This window comes from Coloeus monedula (assembly GCF_965178545.1).
Source record: "Coloeus monedula genome assembly, chromosome: 3".
Taxonomy (NCBI): domain Eukaryota; kingdom Metazoa; phylum Chordata; class Aves; order Passeriformes; family Corvidae; genus Coloeus; species Coloeus monedula.
This window is the reverse complement of record NC_138783.1, coordinates 115,298,620-115,318,138: the sequence shown is the minus strand read 5'-3', so window position 1 is coordinate 115,318,138 and position 19,519 is coordinate 115,298,620.

Genomic DNA, 19,519 nt, shown 5'->3' with positions numbered 1-19,519 from the left:
TTTCTAAAAAACACATTGATGAAAGGCTGCAGGAGCAACTGAAATAGAAAATCTGTCACAGCACAGCAGATACAGTGCAATTTTGTGTTAGCAGCTCTCCCAGCTCTGCGTAACTTCAGCTGGAGTTTGGTGTCTGAGCCTTCTAAAATTGAAATCCTGAGTATTCTGATTACAGTGGAAGTGTGTAAGAATATTAAAAAGTGGCTTCAGTTTCCTAGTTACAAGTATGTTCATCACAGCTCGCTATGTACGTAAAGAAGTTGAGGAAAAACCGAAGGGAGAGGTGGATGGTATGGCAAGCATTTTCTCTAATTCTGTCCAGACAATAAGTCCAAGCAAGAAAAACTAATTGTTTGGTGCTTATTATATTTAAAAAAAAAAAAAAAAAAGGAAGGCTTATGTTTTTGTTCATGTTTAACAAAGTTAATTTTCAGGAAGAGCGAATGGAATGATAGTGCGAAATTTTGCATTAGTACAGTAATTCTGTTAATGTCCTGCCTTCCCGTAAATGTGGCTTTAGGGATCAAGTTTCTTGGCAGAAAGCAGCATGGCTGTAGCCTCAGTTCTTGAGAAGGTTCATGTAAGTGAATCAAAGAGAGCACCAAAGAGCTATTAGGGCTATGGTGTACTGGAAAAGGGAGCTTGATGCTTTCATTCCTCAGTATCAGTCAGACAGTTTGGCCTCAAATGATGATCTTCTGGCGTTAGAGATTGCACAGAGATGGACAGCAGTTTCCAGAATTTCAGCGAGTCCATTTGTGTTTGTGCATTGCTGAGTTGCTGGAAAAGTGTGGTGTGTGTTGAGTAGATTATTTCTCTTTTCAGCAATTGTATCCAAGTGTTAGAGGTGATTTGTGGTAAGTTCTTATCAACTAAAAAGTGAGAAGTTAGGAAGTAAAGGTACTGTCTTGCTGGAAAAATATGTTTTCATTTTTTTGTTTCCTCAAATAGTGCCAGGGTGCTGTTGTTTCACTAATTTCATATCTGATGTTAACATGCTGGTCCTTAGACAACAAAATGTGTATTTCAAAGGGAATTTGCAATTTATAACAACTTCAAACTTATTCTTGTGCCTTTGCCTTTCTCTGCACTATAAAGACATGCCCATGGTGTGAGATGAGGAGCTAAACCTTGCTTTGAGGTCATGAACAGAAGTTCTGCCCTGTGACAGCTGAGGGTCAGCTTTGCATTTCTATGGCCTGGGCACTCTGACTGATGTCATCTCCACGTGGATTTATTCATTACTGAGTGGAAAGCTCAAGTGGCATAGCAAAAATAGTCAAGATACAGAATTATTGATGTCTTTATGTTCAGGCTACTGACTGAATTTATTGTCCATTCTGGACTGTGAAATTACATTCTTTGCATGATGAATTCAGCCCCCAAAACAGAATGAGGATTTATTTAGTAAGTGTTGCTTTACAGTTCTAAAGGACAGAAGCAGTGCACTGGAAGAGGCCTTTTCGCCTGACCTGCTTTTCTGTCAATTTAACACTTTTCCCCCAGTTCCCTGTGCCAGTTCATTACACAGGAGCCAGTGATACATGGGCAAAAGAGAGACTGATTGCCTCTCCAGACCCAGCATCCTGCTGGGGACCAAACTGGCTGTAATGTGTTATATTCCTGGGATTTGATAGCTAATGTGCTTACACAGCCCTATCCGTACATGGGATTTTGAATGCTGAATGTGAAGAGACAAAATTTGTCTGTGCCATTACACAGTTGGCTTCCCCTCTCTCAATTATACAAATGACACCTCTCCAATGTCTTTCTCTTAGTTATGTTCACAGAGATCACAGCTCTGGGTCACATGTGACCACTACAACTAGAATATGTCCTGGAGAACCACAGCACAAGTGTTTCTGTTTGAAAGCAATCCTGATGGTAAAATCCCACACATGAGCTGTTTTGTTTGCCAGACCCTTCACAGTCTGATGACTACTTAGAGCATCTCCCTTGGTGTTGTCATGGACCTTCTTGAGGGAAAAAAACCCCACAACCTTTAAAAAAAAAGGATTTAATGGGCAGAACTATGCAGATCTACTGAAAGCTAATCAGAATAATTGCACAAAGGCTAAAGATATGCAGACAAATCTGGCTTTAAGCTTTTTATATTTGTACTTTGTGATGTTTGTGTGTCTGAAGCATTATTGTCTGTACTGCACGTTTCACTAGGTATGGGAGCTGATGACTCAGGATGAGAAAAACATTATGTTGACATTGGGCCTTGGGTTGAAATCGCCTTCAAGGTTATGCAGATGTATTTTGGTGCTGGGCTAAAAGATTATGGCACTTATCTGGCCAATTAATGGCTAATTAAAGCACAGAAAATACTGAGAGCCTCCAAGTGGCATAGAAGGACCCAGCCGTGGCATTTCAGTTTATGTGGCTGTTCTTTCTCCTCTTGAGGTCCCCTCGTATTTCCAAGTAGCACAAGGTTTTAGTAAAGTTGTCTTTAAATACAAAAGGGAAGTTCCCTGTTGGAGAGGACGTGGTGAAAATACAAATTTCCCTTTGCATGTGGACGATGAAGTGGGATAAGGCAGAGGGTGTCATGCTGCAAGGATGGCATAGAGGGGAATTGCAGCTGGAACCTGACACACTCACAGGAGAGATTAGCATTTTCCAGGCTAATCTAGAGTATCTGAGGAATCTGACCCCTGCAGTCTTGTCAAAGGACTCTCCAGTTACTGAAGGGGCATATTTTTTCCCAGGAATCTACAGAAATGTGTGATGTAGAACAGAAATTGTCTCCTCTCCCATCCGACACGCTGCTCAGCTGCCTGGATATGGGGTTTTCCCCCTTTAAGCAGGAGATTTTTTCATTTAAAATAGGATTGTAATAGTTCTGTGAATATGTGAAATCTCTTCACTGGAAACTTTTCCCCCATTGCCTCCCAACTGCTGCAGACCTGAGAGCTGCTCTGGTTTCACTTTGTTTATTAGGACTACACTGGCCTGGGAGACAGAAAGTGAGAGTGGGATCTGTAATTCATGACATATTTGACATCCTGTTTTAAAAAGATGATAAACTGATTTTTGATTTATTTTATATCTTTAACTGGCAGTGTCACTCTTGGAGACGGGCTGGCATGTGTGCTACTTTGGGTGTTGCCTGGCTTTTGTGTCTGAGAGCTGCAGAAGGGCAGACCTGTCCATTTTAGCTTGTAAGAGATAAATTCTCCACTGTACCTGCATATAGCTGCACTAACCAACACTGCCTTATAGTTTCTGTTTGCCAAATATTTTTTGAGAGATTATGTCTGGAATTATTTTGCTGTAAAAGTTAAAATGACACACTTTGTTCCCTTATATGTTTCATCATTCCCTCTATTTTAGGTCAGATGATTCATCTCTGCATTACTGGTTCTGCATTTCCATTGCCTTAATTGGGTCTTTCAGAGTCATTACAGTCTGTATAGAATTGTCAATGCTATTTCTAACACCATAAAGATTTGATCCCTCCCTTCATTCCTCCCTTCCATGGCAGGGGATGTTGGAATTAGATGACCTTTAAGGTCCCTTCCCATCCAAATCATCCTGTGTTTCTGTGACTCCTCTCTTCCTCACTGCTTCCTCTTCTCTGCTTTCCCTGATTCCCCCTCCTCACCTTCCCCACTCCCAGGTGTTTTCTTTCCTCCTGTCTAAGCTGCAGACCAGCTTTTCAGGGAGCAAGCTGGGTTTCACTCACTCTCCTGCTGAGAGGTGTTTTGTTTTTTTTAGCCACAAGTGAACTCTTCATGCTGTTTTAAGGTACAGCCAGGTGCCTACAAAAATCCTCGCAGGCCAAGGGTGTCAGGAGATGCCCTGGACCGGCACATTTACTGAGTATTTCAGGTACTACATCAGCAGTTACTGATTCTCATTTTTAGCAGCAGGTCCCAGCACACAGAGGGTGATATGGTTGCTTTTCTTCCCACTTTTTCCTACCAAGGTGCCTGCAGACACCAAGAACAGCCCCCACCCGAGTGTTTGCCAGCACAGGACAGCACTTGCTTCTGTGTACAGCGATTAAGAACTGGGCTCAACCTAATTGCACCTCCACATGTCAGTAGGGTGCAGCTGCTGGGTGTGGAGAGGCCACTGCAAGTGCTGGAGTTAACCACATTTTAACAGATTATCACTGGCCACCTAAACTGAAAAATCTGGCTGGAGACATGCTTTTACCCAGTGGTGAACAAAATAAAATACTAAGAAGAGTGATTAATATTTAGAAGTGCCATGCATGGGGCCTAATTGTTCCTAGATTTGTGTTCAAAGGCAGTGTGTGCATTCACAGTTGAAAGGAAGCAATTTGTCATTACTGCTCACAGAGAAACTTTCTGTTTGCGATTTTAAAATCCTGAAGTTAAAGAGGATGATTAATTACAATCATGTAATACACCTCTGCATGTAAATAGTCCTCATTAACCCTGCACTAAATTTGTACCTTCTGGTAGAGCTGTGCCTTTTCTGCTCGCCTGAAAGACTTGAACACTTTCAAAATCATCTCCTTTCCAATTAAAACTTAGGAAAGAATGAGCATTTGCTCTCAAAATATTTTAAGCAAAAAAAGGTAATTAATATTATAGTTTCCAGGACTGGGAGCTATAAATTCAAGACAGAAGGAAAAGGAGGGTTATTTTAACCGTGAGGATTATTGAGCACTGGAAAAATTTGCCGAGGGATGTGGTGGCTTCCCTGTCACCAAGGCTGGGTTCCTGTGGAGGTTGTGCTACAGCTGCTGCATGTGCCCAGCATGTTCCCCAGGTGTGGTGGTGTGTCCAGCAGGGAATTTCCCCCCTCAGATCTCCTTGAATCTCCAAATGGAGCAGCCCTTCAGGTAATGCTCAGGTAATATTTTAGGGTAATGTTGAGCAGGCACAGCCCACTCTTAATTCCTGCTAAGCTGCCTACTGATTGTTGTCACTCAATAGCTACAGAGTTTGGTGAACTAAAGAGATTGGAGTGTCTTAAACTGCTCAAATTTCTGGACATCTGTTTAGCTTCAAGATTGGGCTCACTGGAATAAAACCTGGGTGAAACTTTGCATTGTGTCACTAACAGATGACCTAAAAATAATAAATTCAGGGCATTCTCTCAAGATAGAGCAATAATTTTCTGTTGCCTGGCAATGTCTCTGGCACTGAATACAGAGCTGGGAGTTTATTTTATGATGCTGTGCAGAAAAATTTGTTTACAGTTTTCCACTGTGATTCCCCCGAGAGGAAGGACCCATGGCTCATACAGACAGAGCAAACATTAATGACACCTTCTATTCATCTTGACAAATTTATGACCAAGTTTCCATTCCTCCTTCTGTACTTCCAGAAATATTTATGTAGAGACTTGTGTTTTTTCAATTCAGCCCTATTATTTTCAGTGGGAATTAGCTTGAACTTATGCTAAACACCTTATTACAGCATAATTTAAATTTTAGTTGATTTTTATGTACTCTGTTTTTAATAATCCTGTCTTCATATGGCAAGCAAAAATCTTTACACATTTGTTTCATGGAGGACTGAGGAATTTTCTTATGTAATTCTAGATGACATTTTATTAACCATACAGTATGTTTGGTATGGTTTAAAGGGAATGTTATTCACCCATGATGTCCTGTGCTTGATAGAAGAATCTGAAGACTCAAATTTCATAATATCCTTCAGGCAAGTAAGCTGCTGTATCCCCCCCAAACAACAGTATTTGCTATCACTTGTAGGACTGGGATATTTTTGTGACTGAATTAAGCCCCAGCAACAAAAAAGATAAATTGAATATTTGTTTTTGTTTTTTTCTCTCTTGGAATATACTGCTAAGAGGGGGACAGAAAGCTCCATGGTTTCTTGGGCTGGGATAAGCTTTTCCTATGACCTGGGATAGGCCCAGCCTGCATTTTTTGGGGAATACATTAACACTGGGAAGAGGCTTGCATGAACTGACTCCACAAAGAAGGTCGTGAAATAAATCATCCAGAGCTATTCTGGTGACAGTCACCTATTACACATTTAGAAAGCAAATGCCTGCTAAAATCAACAGTTTGAAATAACTCTGAGTTTCTTCTCTCCATTGGTATTTTAACATTTGGTCAATCCCTGTGATGACTGTAACCCCCAAATTTCCTTTTACGGTCAGTTCCATTGGAGAGGATCCTGCTGATGAAGGGAGAGCTGATCAAAATTAGGCTTGGCTGGTGATGAGCTCAACAGAGCCAGAGAGATTTTGTTCTTGTTTTTCTTTTGTTTACATGGTAACTGTCTCTTTCCTCTTCCCATACAGATGAATGTCATGTAGCACAAGCAGAGATGTGCTGCCCTTTGCTTGCCAGCAGAAGTTTCTAACGATTGAATCACTTGAATGCTGAAATTTAGAGGCAAGACTTTTCAAAAGAAAAAAAAAATTAATATGCAACCAGTTGAACTTTGTGGCATGTCAAGACCACCCTGTCACTCCCACATCTTAAAAATAATTAATTCTTTTCTTCTTGTGGGAAAGGTGATGAAGTTGTCTAAGTCATCAAAATTCACTGTTCGAGTCACAGATTTTTTTGCAGCATCTTGGTGGTTTTAAGCAAAGCCTCAGCAGCAGCTTCTTTTCACGGTACAGGAAAAATAATTCAGACATCAAACTGATCCTAACTCAGTCTGTTAAATACTTTTTGAAGAGGACAGATTTTGAACTGCTCCTTCAACACAGGAAAACAGAATAAGTTCCATTTGTTTTCATAGCAGCTAATTGCATAATATGATTTAGCTTGAATGCAGAGGGCTGGAAAGAATAAACAACTTAATAAGGTGCTATGGGACTTGCCTTTATGATGCACATGTAAAGACTTGTTAAGGATAGAGGCTTAAAGTAAACTGATAGATAAAAGCTTCTACAGGGTGTTGACAACATCCAGCTCAAGCACCCAACGTGCAGGGAGCATTTCCCTCCTCATGGATTGCACACGGTTACAACCCACTGTTTCTATTTCTTTGTTTCTTTTTCATCCTTATCACATTTGTTTCAGTAAAAAATGTGATGCTTAAAGAGTGTAATAATCGTGGTTGAAAGACCAAGAAAGCTTCAACAGGCTGATACAGTTCCATCATATTAAATTTAAATATTAACAGTGCTGAATCAAACACTGTTCCTCTTGCAAGGGTTGTATCTTTTCATGGATGTGTTTATCCACTTACATGTGGGGGGTTTTTTGTGCCTATATGTATTTGTTTATATCTACAAAGCACATGTGTTTGTGTGTACATATATACACGTATAGACATGCATGTATATAAAAATAAATGTGTATTATGGCAGAGACATGTAAAGGAACAAACCTGAGCAAAACATCAATATTCAGATGGATAGAAATGTGAAAAGGGGAAAGGCAGAAGAGGTCCTAAAAGTAAATGAGATGAAAAAAACTTTTCTGTTGAGATAATCATTAGTGCTGCTCATGGGAATGCGGAAGAGATTTTCCAAGTGGACACTGAGTTATGTGCATAACCTTTGCCCTTTTGGGAAAACAGTCCTCTCAAATTTATTTTTAGACAGCCCTAGATAGAAAACCAGCCCATTTTGTTAGGGACTAGGTAGTCGCATAATGTAGGCACATGATTCTTCAAAATGTGGATGTTTGCTTTTAAAAAAATGAAGCTGGGCTTCCCACTTTTGTTGTTGGTGCAGCAGAAGGAAAGGGAATACAAGCATTAGTGGAATTTGACTTTGCCTACTCTTGATCATGTCTGCCTTGGTGGGTGTTTCAGCAGCATCTGACAAGCAAAAATGTTCTGACTAATCCTTCTGCCTCAAGGATCTGAGAATTACACAGATTTTTTCAGGTGTACATCATCCTTTGTTCCGCATTAAACTCCAGGTAATTTGCTGAGTTTTTGGCTGTTTCCTGGCACTTGCTGCAGCTCTTCAGAGTGCAAAACTGCCTCAGCCGTGCCATTTTTGACATGGAAATGTTGCTTTAGTTGTGGATCATATGATAAATCCTTTCTTACTGGACCCTTGTTATCCATAAAATATCCTTGTTACCATGAGGATACTTTTCTGTGTCCTACCACAATGTGAAGTTTCCACCTTGCTGGTAAGGAAACATCTTCACCACATCCTGAGGAAGCATCAAATACCGGCACTGACATCAGGATGGTTTTCCCAGACTGATGATTAAGGTTCTACCTATCTGCTGCTGTTTATAAGCCCTCAGGGCTCATCCTGTGAACTTTTCCAGTCCCTAAAGTTGTCTTAAATATTTTTGTCCTTTTTGCTTCTGGAAGGACAAGGTCTATCAAAAGCAGATCTTTTGCAAGCAGGGAATGATGTTGCCCTTCAATGTTTTTCCTTTTGGTTAGAAACAGGGGCATTTAGGCAAAGTGTTCATTTATCCTCATCATCAGCTAAGCTTTTGCATTCTTATTTAAGAAATAAATTGCAGGAAAGGCATGGAAGTTTTGTAGACTGCCCTAAAGCCTTTTGTGACTTTGCCAGTGGGTCCCAGTCCATCCATCCCATCAGATCTCTAAGAACAGTGAACCAAACAAAAATGTGGTAGACGCAAACTTATTTCATTTGCCTCCCTCTTTTTAAGGCATGCACACATGTTCTCTTATCTCTCATTAAGCTGATTTCACTGACTCAGGTAATTAAATCAGCAGTGCTGCCTTTTGGAGGAGGCTGACACACCCTTGGCTCCCACCTTTCCGTAAGAATTTGAGGCCTTAGATCAATTTGTGAGCTCTGTCTCTCACATAGGACAATACTGAGTAGTTTTTATAATGTGATAGAAACTAGTTGCAAAGAAGGAGAGTGATGAAATATGTGTGCTGATATTCATACTTGGCATTTTAGTGATACATGAATGTTAATCACAACAACAGTCATGTTCTTATCATCCTTCAGTGGCAGCATTAGCATTATTGTGTCCATAAACTGAAATTCCTGTAATTTTCAGCAGCGAATGACAAAGAAAATCCTCCCTGCCCCAGAGCTCTTGCAGTCCAAATATCACGAAGGACAGGGCTGTGTGCCTCCTTAACCAAAGCCAAATGTTTGATTTCAAGGAGGGAATTAAAATCTATTTTCACTAGGGATTTTTTCTCATGCAGAAGGTCAGCACACAGAAAGGAAAGCACACAGGAAGTTCCCCTACTGGCATTTGTGCTAATTAAGGGTGCAGAACAGATTCAGTAAATAACCCACTGCTTTCTCAAGCCAATAAACATTTTGAAAATCATCTCCTTGTGAGCTTTAAATATCAGCTCTCAATATCTGGCAAAATAAGTTCTGTTGTGAGATTTTTTTTTTTCTTTTGGTTAAATAGAGAGAGATAACTTTAGTTGGGGTTTTTGTGGGGAGAAAAATCACCAAAATTATTTTCCTGCTGTTTTACAGTGCATGACCACATACTTCTCTTCACCTGAGAATGCCAAAACCTGGTGTGAAGTCTCTTTGAGCTCCAAACAAGGAACTTCCTTGCCAGGCATCTCTTCTTTTTCCTGATTAGCTTTGCAAAGAAGGTGATTGATGGTTTCTGCTATGGGTTACCAAGCCAGTGATGCAATATGTAATCTTTATTCCAAAGCATTTACATTTCTGCTTCTCCTTTCAGCACTCTGGTATCGTAAAGAAGCTGGCGATGTTTGTGTCAGCACCTGATGCCTTTAGGAGGTACGAATGATTTTCTTTTCCTGAGTACCTGGAAAATCCAACAGTGCTGTTTAACTGAGGCAGGGGCTGCACATTGGAGAGGGCGTGGAAAGAGCAGGAGTTTTCCTGGCATCAGAAGTGGAAATTTCAGTGCTGAGAAGCTCCTGGGAGACAGAGGCTCTTCCCCAGAGTGGTGCGAAACTCCTGCTCCGAGGATGCAGTCCTGAAGGTGCCACCCTTATGAGAGACCTGTGGGTTAATATTGGACTTCCACTCTTCCATTGCTTAATTCCCAGGTGCTGATGGAATAAACCCTGCTGGGGAGCCCTGTGCAAGCTGGAGCTCTGCCCTCCTCTGTTTCAGCAGCAGCTTCAGCTCAACAGATGCTTCAGAGTGACTTGTGGGCGAAACCATGGCAAATGCCCACGTGTCCAAATGCAGAGTCAGAGCAGCAGCAGGAGCCTCCTGTGCTGAGCAATTCCGAGGGCGGATCAGCCCGGCACTGCCTTCTGGGCAAGGCTGGATTTTTGTTCAGACTTGGCTTGTTCCTGACAGACACCTGGTACAGGGGTTCTTACAAGGAGTCTGCAGTCTTTATTTAGGGAAAAGGTATGAGCAAGGCCATGGAAAGCCCAGAGACGCTTTGATTTTAATCTCGTGGATGATTTAATGTCAATCTAAAAAAAACCCCAAAATTAAATTTCAAAGCAACAGTTCCACTTGACAGCCGGCCAGGATCTTCTTTAAAAAAAAAAAGAGAAGAAAAAATAAAAGCACTTCCTCACTGTGTACAGTGAGTGAAACCACCAGTGAATTTTCTGTTTGTTCAGAATCCCCTCAGAAACACAGGTATGGGTTCATAACTTGTCTGGCTGTTACGTTTTGGCAGCTAGATTAAAACATTTATTCTTTTTCTTGCAGATGAAGTTTCCTTGTACCTCAAACTTTCATTTCATATTGGTTTTAATAATTCGTTGTTTCAGTCATCTGGTGCTTTTCTGCCCACTTAAGAAGCTCCCCACCTCCTTTGTACTGAGTAATCCAGTATTTGTTCTGGGTTAGTCACAATTACAGGTATTAACAGGGAGGAAAAAAGAAACAATACACCTCCCCCAAACAATTTACTTTGTTCCTTCTCCTAAGCAAATCTATTTAAATGTTTGTATCTTCTAACCAGCTTAAAATGTGCTGGATTTTTGCAAATCTGACTGAGTTCCTTACTCAGTATTCACACAGTAGGAGCAGGATGCCATCCCATACCTTGATCTTAGGTTCCCTAAATCCAGTGTTTCTGCTTTGAAAGGCTCCTTCTCCTCCTTGAGCTGCTCTGCTTTTAGTTGAGCTGGCTCAGGAGCACACACAACAGTGTGCCTTTAGGTCCTTCAAAGTGACAAGCTTCCTGTAAACATTTAAATTTAATGCATCAATAGAAGCTCTGACACAAATTGTGAAACAAGGACTAAAGATTTGCCTCTGAAACGCCTTAGGAAAATCACCAGAAACATGTACTTGGATCTAAGTCTCTGTAACTCTTAGCTGGCAGTGAGGGTTAAATCTTCTGTTGACCAACAGCATAAAGCAGATTGTGTGTTTTGGTTGGTTTATTCTGTGCTTCAAATCTGCTGAACAGAGGCACGTTTTGCATCTGTGTGCAGGAGACAGATGCACAAGTGGAATTTCCAGTTGCATGCACAGTCCTCTGTCCTTCCCATCCGTGTCTCAGCTGTACGTCAGATGGGATTTGGAGGGATAAAAAAGGTGAAGTCATCCTTCTTCCAAGAGGAGCAGCAGGTGCCTTCAGTCAAAAACGGGTTACAGGCAGCAGCAAGGGCACAAGCCAGTGAAGCAGGGCCAAATCTTTGGGCTGGTCGCTGGTGTTTGCTGTTCTTGAGCCCTGTGGCATTGGGTGAGCAAGGAAGTGGGATTGGTGTCAGTGCCCATTCCCAAACCTTTGCTGCAGGGATCTGATGGCTCAGCCAGCGAGGCAGAGCGAGGAGGGGCCCAGTCCCATCAGCAGCTGCTGGCAGAGGCCAGACCTCTGCCCTGAATGGGACCTTCAGATGCACTGGCCCTTGTAACCCATGCTGGGATGCCGAGCAGGAGACCCTCTGACTCTTCTCCCAATAAACCTCCATAGCAAAAGGCAATTCCCACCTTCCAGGTTGCTTTCCCTCAAAAATGCCTGGTTTTAGAGCTAAAAACAAGAAGCAAGCCACAAAATATCTCAGATGGGATTTACTCCCCTGCAGCACTGCTAAATCATGGATGAGGTGTGATCAAGTCTCATCTGGTGCCCAACTCATGCATGAGGTGTGATCAAGTCTCATGTGGTGCCCAGCTCGTGCTGGGGATGGGACCCTGCCCTCCAAGTGCTGGAGGGAACAAGAGCTTCCCCATGCTGAGATTGCACAACCTCCTCTTGGAGGAGCAGGGCCAGGCAGAGGTTCGGCGTGACCTCTGCCTGACTCATATTTTTTCCTCCTGTTACCAATAAGAACTTTTTCCTCATGAGTCACTTTGAAACAGTTTGTGCGCGTTCAGGGAAAAAGAAAAAAACAACAAAACCCAAAGATTTTCCTGAGGAACGGTTTGTTGGTGAGACAGAACAAATCACTGGATACTGTCAGGGACCGTTCTGCCTGCACAGTTCAGCTAATGAGCTCCTAGGGCTTCAGTGATTTTTTGTTACTGTCATTTGTGTGTGTCCCTTCATTTTAATGCTTTCTTCTCTCAAATGCAACAGTGAAAACCACAAGTGCTACTCTTCCACTCTTTGGATGCCTGAAGCTCAGGGAAACAATGACCCCTTCAAGAAATTGCCAGTTTAGCTGTGTCCATCCTAACATAGACCTAAAATAGGCTGGCAAAACTGTGCTTTTTCTCTTCTACTTTCTCTTCAGGTAACATAAACGAAAGCACATTTGTAGTATTGTAGCTGTGACTTTTACAAGGTCTGAAATACTGGGATTTCTGCTCCTTCCCGTCCCCATGGCTTCCTTGCAGTGGCAAATTTGACCTGTGTGACTCACAGCACAAGAGTTCTGTGGCAGTGGCAGGGAATTCAAGTCCCTGGAATCACAGACAAGCATTTTAACTCTGAGAGTTGAATAGGTCCTGAGAAATTCTTTTCTCTGTAGGGAATAGGCATTAAGGTGTCCATTATATGTACTCATTTTCAGAAGCAGGAAAAAGTTTGTCTCCTGATGGCAGGAATGATTGCTTTTTAGTATTTGGCTGCTAAAAGGTTATTTCTGGCTAAGTCAGCTTGTTCCTCTCTTCTAGAACATTATTGCCTTGCTGATTGATTTAAGCCAATTTTGACAGATCAGCTGCAGGCTCAAAGACAAGTTTCTGCAGTTTTTGGGAAGTTTAGAAGTGTAGAAGAGGGAAGAAACCTTAGCACTGCCCCACTTTCCCCCACTAAGGGAAAGACTGGCTTGAGCTCAAACATTGCTAAATATCTGAAATGCCACAGCAGGAGCAGTTTTTAAGACTGCCCTGATGGTGAGACAAAATTCACTGGGCACCACAAAATGCAGTCATGGGGCAGAAATCAGGTGGAAATCAGGTCTCCTCTCAACTTCTTGTCACCTTCATCGGCAGCATGGTTTTGCCTTTGCCTTCCTGTCCTGGATTTGTTCATTCCCACAGTGAGATCTTCAGGACTGGTGGCACCGCCATTCATTCCCACAGTCTGCTGTGGCCACAGCCTGGACTTTCTCAGACTGACAGGCTGTAATCAGGCTGAAACTGTAGGAGCTTGGGTGAGGTCTCTGGCTATTTACTGACAGCTGATTTTAAGAGGTTTTTGAGTGGTCAGAAGGTCAAGGGACGTGGTTCTGCCTCTTCTCTCCGCCTTCGTGAGACCCCACCTGGAATGCTGCATCCAGCTCAACAACATAAGAAGGTTGTGAACATTTCAGGGTATATCCAGAGGAGGCCATGAAGATGATCAGAAGGCTGGAACACCTCTGCCATGAAGACAGTCTGAGAGAGCCAGGGTTGTTCATGCTGGAGAAAAGAAGGCTTTGGGGAGAACTTAGAGCACTTTTCAGTGACAAAAGGGGGCTTATAAAAAGGAAGGACATTTTTTTGTATGGCCAATAGTGAGGGGAAAAGGGGCAATGATTTTAAACTGAAGGAGGGCAGGTTTAAATTAGATATATGGAAGAAATTCTTTACTGTGAGGGTTGCCCAGAGAAATTTTGGATGCCACTCCCCTGGAAGCGTTCAAGGCCAGGTTGGATGAGGCTTGGAGAAACCTGGTGTAGTGGGAGGTGTCCCTGCCTATTGCAGGGGGTTGGAACTGGATGATCCTTAAGGTTCCTTGCAGCCAAAGCCACTCTATGATTCCATGACTCTAGGTTAAATGATTTAATAGTTCTCAAGCTTTAGATCCTATTCATCTACAGGAAGATGTGCTGGCTTCTGAAGCACAGAGCAGTTTTTGTTGTATTCCCAATGATATATTCCTCAAATGTATATTCCCAATGAGCCCATGGTCCTGTTCCCCTCGTGCAGATCAGTCTGTCTTGAAATGTCATGACCATTTTCTGCATCTGAAATAATGATTGCTTTATAGACAAAATAATACAAAGCAAGAAAGAAATGTTCCAGCAATGACCTTTCTGTGTCAAACCCCTTGCCTAGAGAAGATCAAGATCTTCTAAGTGACTAATTAAATCAGAAGTGAATCTGTCTAAGCCAATAAATGCCTAAAAAGTATGATGAGAAAGCCTGCTGTCAGCCACAATATTTCAATTACTGATAGTACAGTCTAGGAGAGTCAAATCCCATCTCTAATAATCTGCTTCTTGATCCTGTAACATTATCCACAAATGGATTTTGATGTGGCTTTTATTGGCGGAGCCCTTCCTTGTATAAATTGCAAACTTTAGATCAGTTCAGACATTAGAAACATAACTGCAGAAAGTATAAACAACAGAGCCAGGAGAAGTGATCAGCTCCAGATGACTGTGCCAGGAGGACTGGGATGAGCTCCTTCCAGGCTGGAGCCCAGCTCACTAGCAGCACCACACAGGGTTTTTATTCCACAGAGTATCTTCTTCTTCTCCTTCTCCATTCCTCTCTCCACTGTCCTTCCTCACCACCAAAGAGAGAGTGGGCAAATCTTCTGCTGGAGTCCTGAGATAGAATCACAGAGTCATTTAGGCTGGAAAAGCCCTCCCAGCCCATCCAGTCCCAGCTGTGCCCGATGCCCACCTTGTCCCCAGCCCAGAGCACTGAGTGCCACCTCCAGGCCTCCCTTGGACACCTCCAGGGATGGAGACTCCAAACCTCCCTGGGCAGCCCCTTCCAATGCTTGACAACTCTTTCAGTGAATAAATTCTTCCTGATGTCCAACCTGAACCTCCCTGGAGCAACTTGAGGCAGTTTCTTCTTTTTCTGTCCTTTGTTCCCTGGGAAACAGACAACACCTACTTGAAAGGAACAGGGGAGAAAACACCAAAAATTTATCTGTGAAATACAATGATGGTTACTAAAAAGGTAGTTATATGCAGTCATCCATGCATGTACAGATGGTCAGTTATCCAAAATATTGGTGAATCTGTAGTTTCCCTGCAGGAGACTCTGTGTTGGCTTGTGCTGAGCAAGTGCAACTCATCACGGTAATACAGAGATCAAGCACTGCTGCAGGGGATGCAGCACATCATATTCAACTTGCTGCACTTAACACAGGACAGGAATGTGGCTGGAAGATGTGGAAAGGGCTGGACAGGACACAGGATGCATCCTTAATTGCCTGAGTGGTCTTTTCCAGTGTCTGCACTGCATTGCTAAAAAGTAAATTGCTGTGAGCCTAACTGATTGTAACTGAAGAAATAATGCAGATATAAATCATGGACTTGCATGCAGAACCTCATGGAATTTGCAAGTTGCGAGATAAATCCTGAAATACACATGATTTCTGTATCCATTTCTTGTTTGGATTAACCATTCACTGACTTTTCTGGTTTTTTTATTTGAAAAAGGGGGTTCTGCACATTCTGTATTTAGGAACCATTTAATTCACTACTGCAATGCAGTTTCAACTCAGATGCAATCCAATTCACATGCCAGTCTGGCATTACCTATATTTGAAATTGGACAAGACATATACTTCTTTATAGGAGGGACCAAGTAATTTCTAAGTGCTAAAGATCTGGTTTTTGTCAGTTCTAGCCAAAAAATTTCAACCAAGATATTTTTCCCAGAAAATTTAGATTGTTCAAAAAAAATACAGATCATAAAGAGAAATATTTCTATTTAAACATTGAATTTCACTGACTTAAGTAATCTTCTTTGATTATTTATTTATTAGTGGGGTTTTTAAGTCAGATGGCATCCTCTGCCCAGCCTGCAGCCAGGGGCTCATTGTTGCCTCCCTGACAGGAGATGTAGGTGGTGCATCTGTGGATAAAGCCTGGCAAGACATCCTGGTGCTAAGAAGCACATTCTCCTTGGAGCAGAAATGTTCCCAAATCAGTTCTTTTTTTTCTTTTTTTTTCTTTTTTTTCTTTTTTTTTAATTTTTATTGAAGCATTCTACAACTGATTTTGGTTGGTTTTTTTGGTTTTTTTGTTTTTTTTTTTCTGGGCAAGCTTTATTTTTCCTTTGTTTTTCTTCCTTTTAATTTTCTTTTCCCCTTGATGAGCTTGATACTTGATTTTCCAAGCCAGAAGAACAGCTCAGAAGTGCCTCAATGTTACAAAAGGCCCCAGCTCTCCTATCTGAACACCCACAAATGAGAGGGTCTGTGGTTCCAGATCCCTTTCATCCACATGGAATTGTCTACAACACTGTGATACGTATTTAAGTGCTTCTCTGAACATATTGCCTCAGCTCCAAGAGCTGTACCTGTGATTTTCCATCCTTTAGTGTCAGCTCCTCAGAAAATATCATCCCGTGTTCACTCCTTGTCTTTGCATGAGCCAAGTGACATTGCACTGAAGTTACTGTCGTGTGTTGGAAAGCTGGAGGCACATCTATCTTGGGAATGTGCCTTCATTATTTAGGCAATAAAAAAAAAAGGGATTTTTGGTTTCTCGGACCTGATTCACACCCTGCTTAACAAGGTTCTTGATTGCCTGGCATTGCTCTGGCTTAGGAGATGCTGAAATTGCAGTGAAATGAGGGGCACAATGAAAGCTACTGGACAAACAGTTTAAACTCAGGAATGAACACTGGCATAGATATTGGCTTTTACTCTTAGTTTTTTTTCAAGGTACAGAATTAAAGACCTTCAAAGTACCACCTGATGTGTGGACAGGAACTGAATTCAGGATGCTTATAGCTGATATCTGAGGTGCGTAAATCTGGCTCTGAGGTGTTGAGTTTAAGGTGTGAGTGCTCTGGAGGATAAACAGGGACTAAACCAGCAGCTTTAAAATGCCTTCCTCTCAAAATCAGGCCAGGGGAGCCAAGGTGAACAGGCAGAAGAGGCAGATTCCCCAGAGGGAACACAAAGGAGGGAGAACCAGAAAAATTCCCAGCAGAGCCTCTTTGTTTCTGTTGCCAGCAGTTATCACCTCCCTGCAAAAGGTAACAAACCCAGAGCACCATTTTCCCCGATCCAAAAGCCTACCTGTAGGGACAACCAAGCTCTACCACCTTGGAAACAAAGGGATAAGAAAGACTTATCCAGGATGGGTCCTACAATGGCCAGGATCACTCTTGTTTCTGTTCTCATCCTCTGGGCTGCTGCACGACAGGGAAGGGGAGATGAAATTACAGGTGAGTGAAGCAAAACTGGCTAGAGGACAGCTTCGTTTGGATGTGGGATAGATATTTCTTTGAAATAAACCAGCCAAGGTGGCCCTCTCTGGAGAACTGGCAATGTCCCAGCGACCATTTAAGGATCCTCTGTTGATAATTAAACAGAGAAAATCTAACCAAGCAAAAACGCAACCTTTGTCTCCAGCCTTTCATCCTCGGGCAAAATCCTTGTCTTTTCCTTTGTGCCAGAAATAAACAAGGAGAATTTCTGCTTTGTCTTCAGTATTGTGCAAATTTTTAATGAAAGTTGTCTTTAAAATAAGCTTTAGGAGGAAATGATGTAGTAATGTGCCTGGCAAATTCCTAGAGGTGCATAAAGTGAGGCTGTAGAAGACATACTTAAATATCATCTGTGGTGTGGGCTGTAATTTTGAAAAACCCTAACCCAATTGTAACTGCTAAATGAACTCCTAATTTACTCTTCATTTCTGCTTTGATTTATGTAGATGAGAAAATACTGTGATTTTGGCTGCTCTTTGTTGCTTTTCTTTACCTAAGTGGTTTTGTGAGCCTCAGTTAAATATAAACCATATTTCTTAGAACCTTGCAGACTTTTCTGTTATTCTGTCAAAGCCACAGGTGAAAAGAGGCTTGTAATGATTAGGGCCAACAGAGCCCCCATCCTAGTGCCATTTAAAGTAAATAGTGTTGACTTTAAAATTTGGAATTTGTAGAAAAATCGAGCCCGTGATCAGTTTTTTTTTTCCCTGTTTTTCAAAAGTGAACTGGAATCTGCCCTCCAAGAACCTGTTCCAACAGACTACGTTTAAGCTTATGTCAAGATAAGAAAGGGGCTTATCTTTTGGTCTTGCTGCTCTCCAGTGAGAAAAGATTTTGCAGATCCCAGTGGTTCCTGTATCACTTGAGGGGTGAAGTTTCCAGAACTGCAGCTTTGTCTGTGGCGTAAATGCTGTGAAGCATTTTTTACTGCTGTTTTTTGATCATGCTCTCAGTTCTGACCTGGGTTTAACCTTGAGTTCTAAGGAGCCTGCTCTTGTGCAGCCTTTGCTCCCAGGCTTTCCTCTCAGTATTGGTTTCTGTTAATAAAGGGTTTTGCTTTAATTGTTTATGCTCTTGCTTAACATTAAAAAAAAAAAAAGGTATTTTGCCTGATGGTGCTGAAAGCTGGTGGTCTCTGAGAAAAAACTGTAAAATCCAGAAATGATAGGTGTAACATATCCATACTAACAGCAGGTGACTGCCTTCTGCTGTGCCACTGACTTCAGCTTTGAGTCACTGAAAACAACAGCCAGTGCATTTTAATTCCATTTGATTGTGCCATAATCCCATAGATGGGAGTAATGAGAACAGAAAGCCAATTTGCTAAAGAGCCCAAATCGATCCAAGCCACATTGCTCAGCAGCAAACTGCTGTCAGCAAAATAATTGAACTCTGTGAGTGTCAAAGCTTGTTTTGAACGGTACAGAAGTGATGGATGGGGCAAAGGTTGGTGGTGCTGCACCTTTCCCTGCCACCTTCAGTCCAGCTTCTTCCACTGAGGGCATCTTTTTGTACCACTCTAACTTCATCTGAAAGCTTCTCTTTAGGCTTTGGCAGCCTCATTCTACACCTAGTGTGTGTACATATATATATGCCTACTATTAATGTTTAAGTATGAAATATGACTTCATATCTGCTCTGACAGCTGTCGCTTCCAATTATAAACTGTGTCTAATTCTACACCATCTTATTCTCAGTTTCATACCTGTATTTATGTTGCACATTGCTGTAGAGACTAAGCCAGCTCAGCTGACACTGGAATTTTTAACTTTCCAGTGCTACATCCTCGCTGTGGCCTCAGCTCTGCACGGACAACACGAATCCTCAGTGCTCTCCTTACTCAGTTTTTCCCTTCCAGTCCCTGCTTTGCTCTTGCCAGGCTTTACGTGAGCTCTGGAGAAAAGGAGGGGTCATAGGGATGAGGAACAAGGCTGAGCTCTTGCTTCTTACCTGCCCTACTCTCCTCTAATGTGATTTTATACTATCACAGTCTGGTTCCTTGACACATGAGTTTCTCTTTCTCATTTTCATAGAATAAAATTTGTCCTGCTCCTCCCTCCTTCCCTGGTCACAACAGATGTTTGTGCACTTTCTCCAGGGAAAGGCTGTAACCAAAATTATTTAGCTA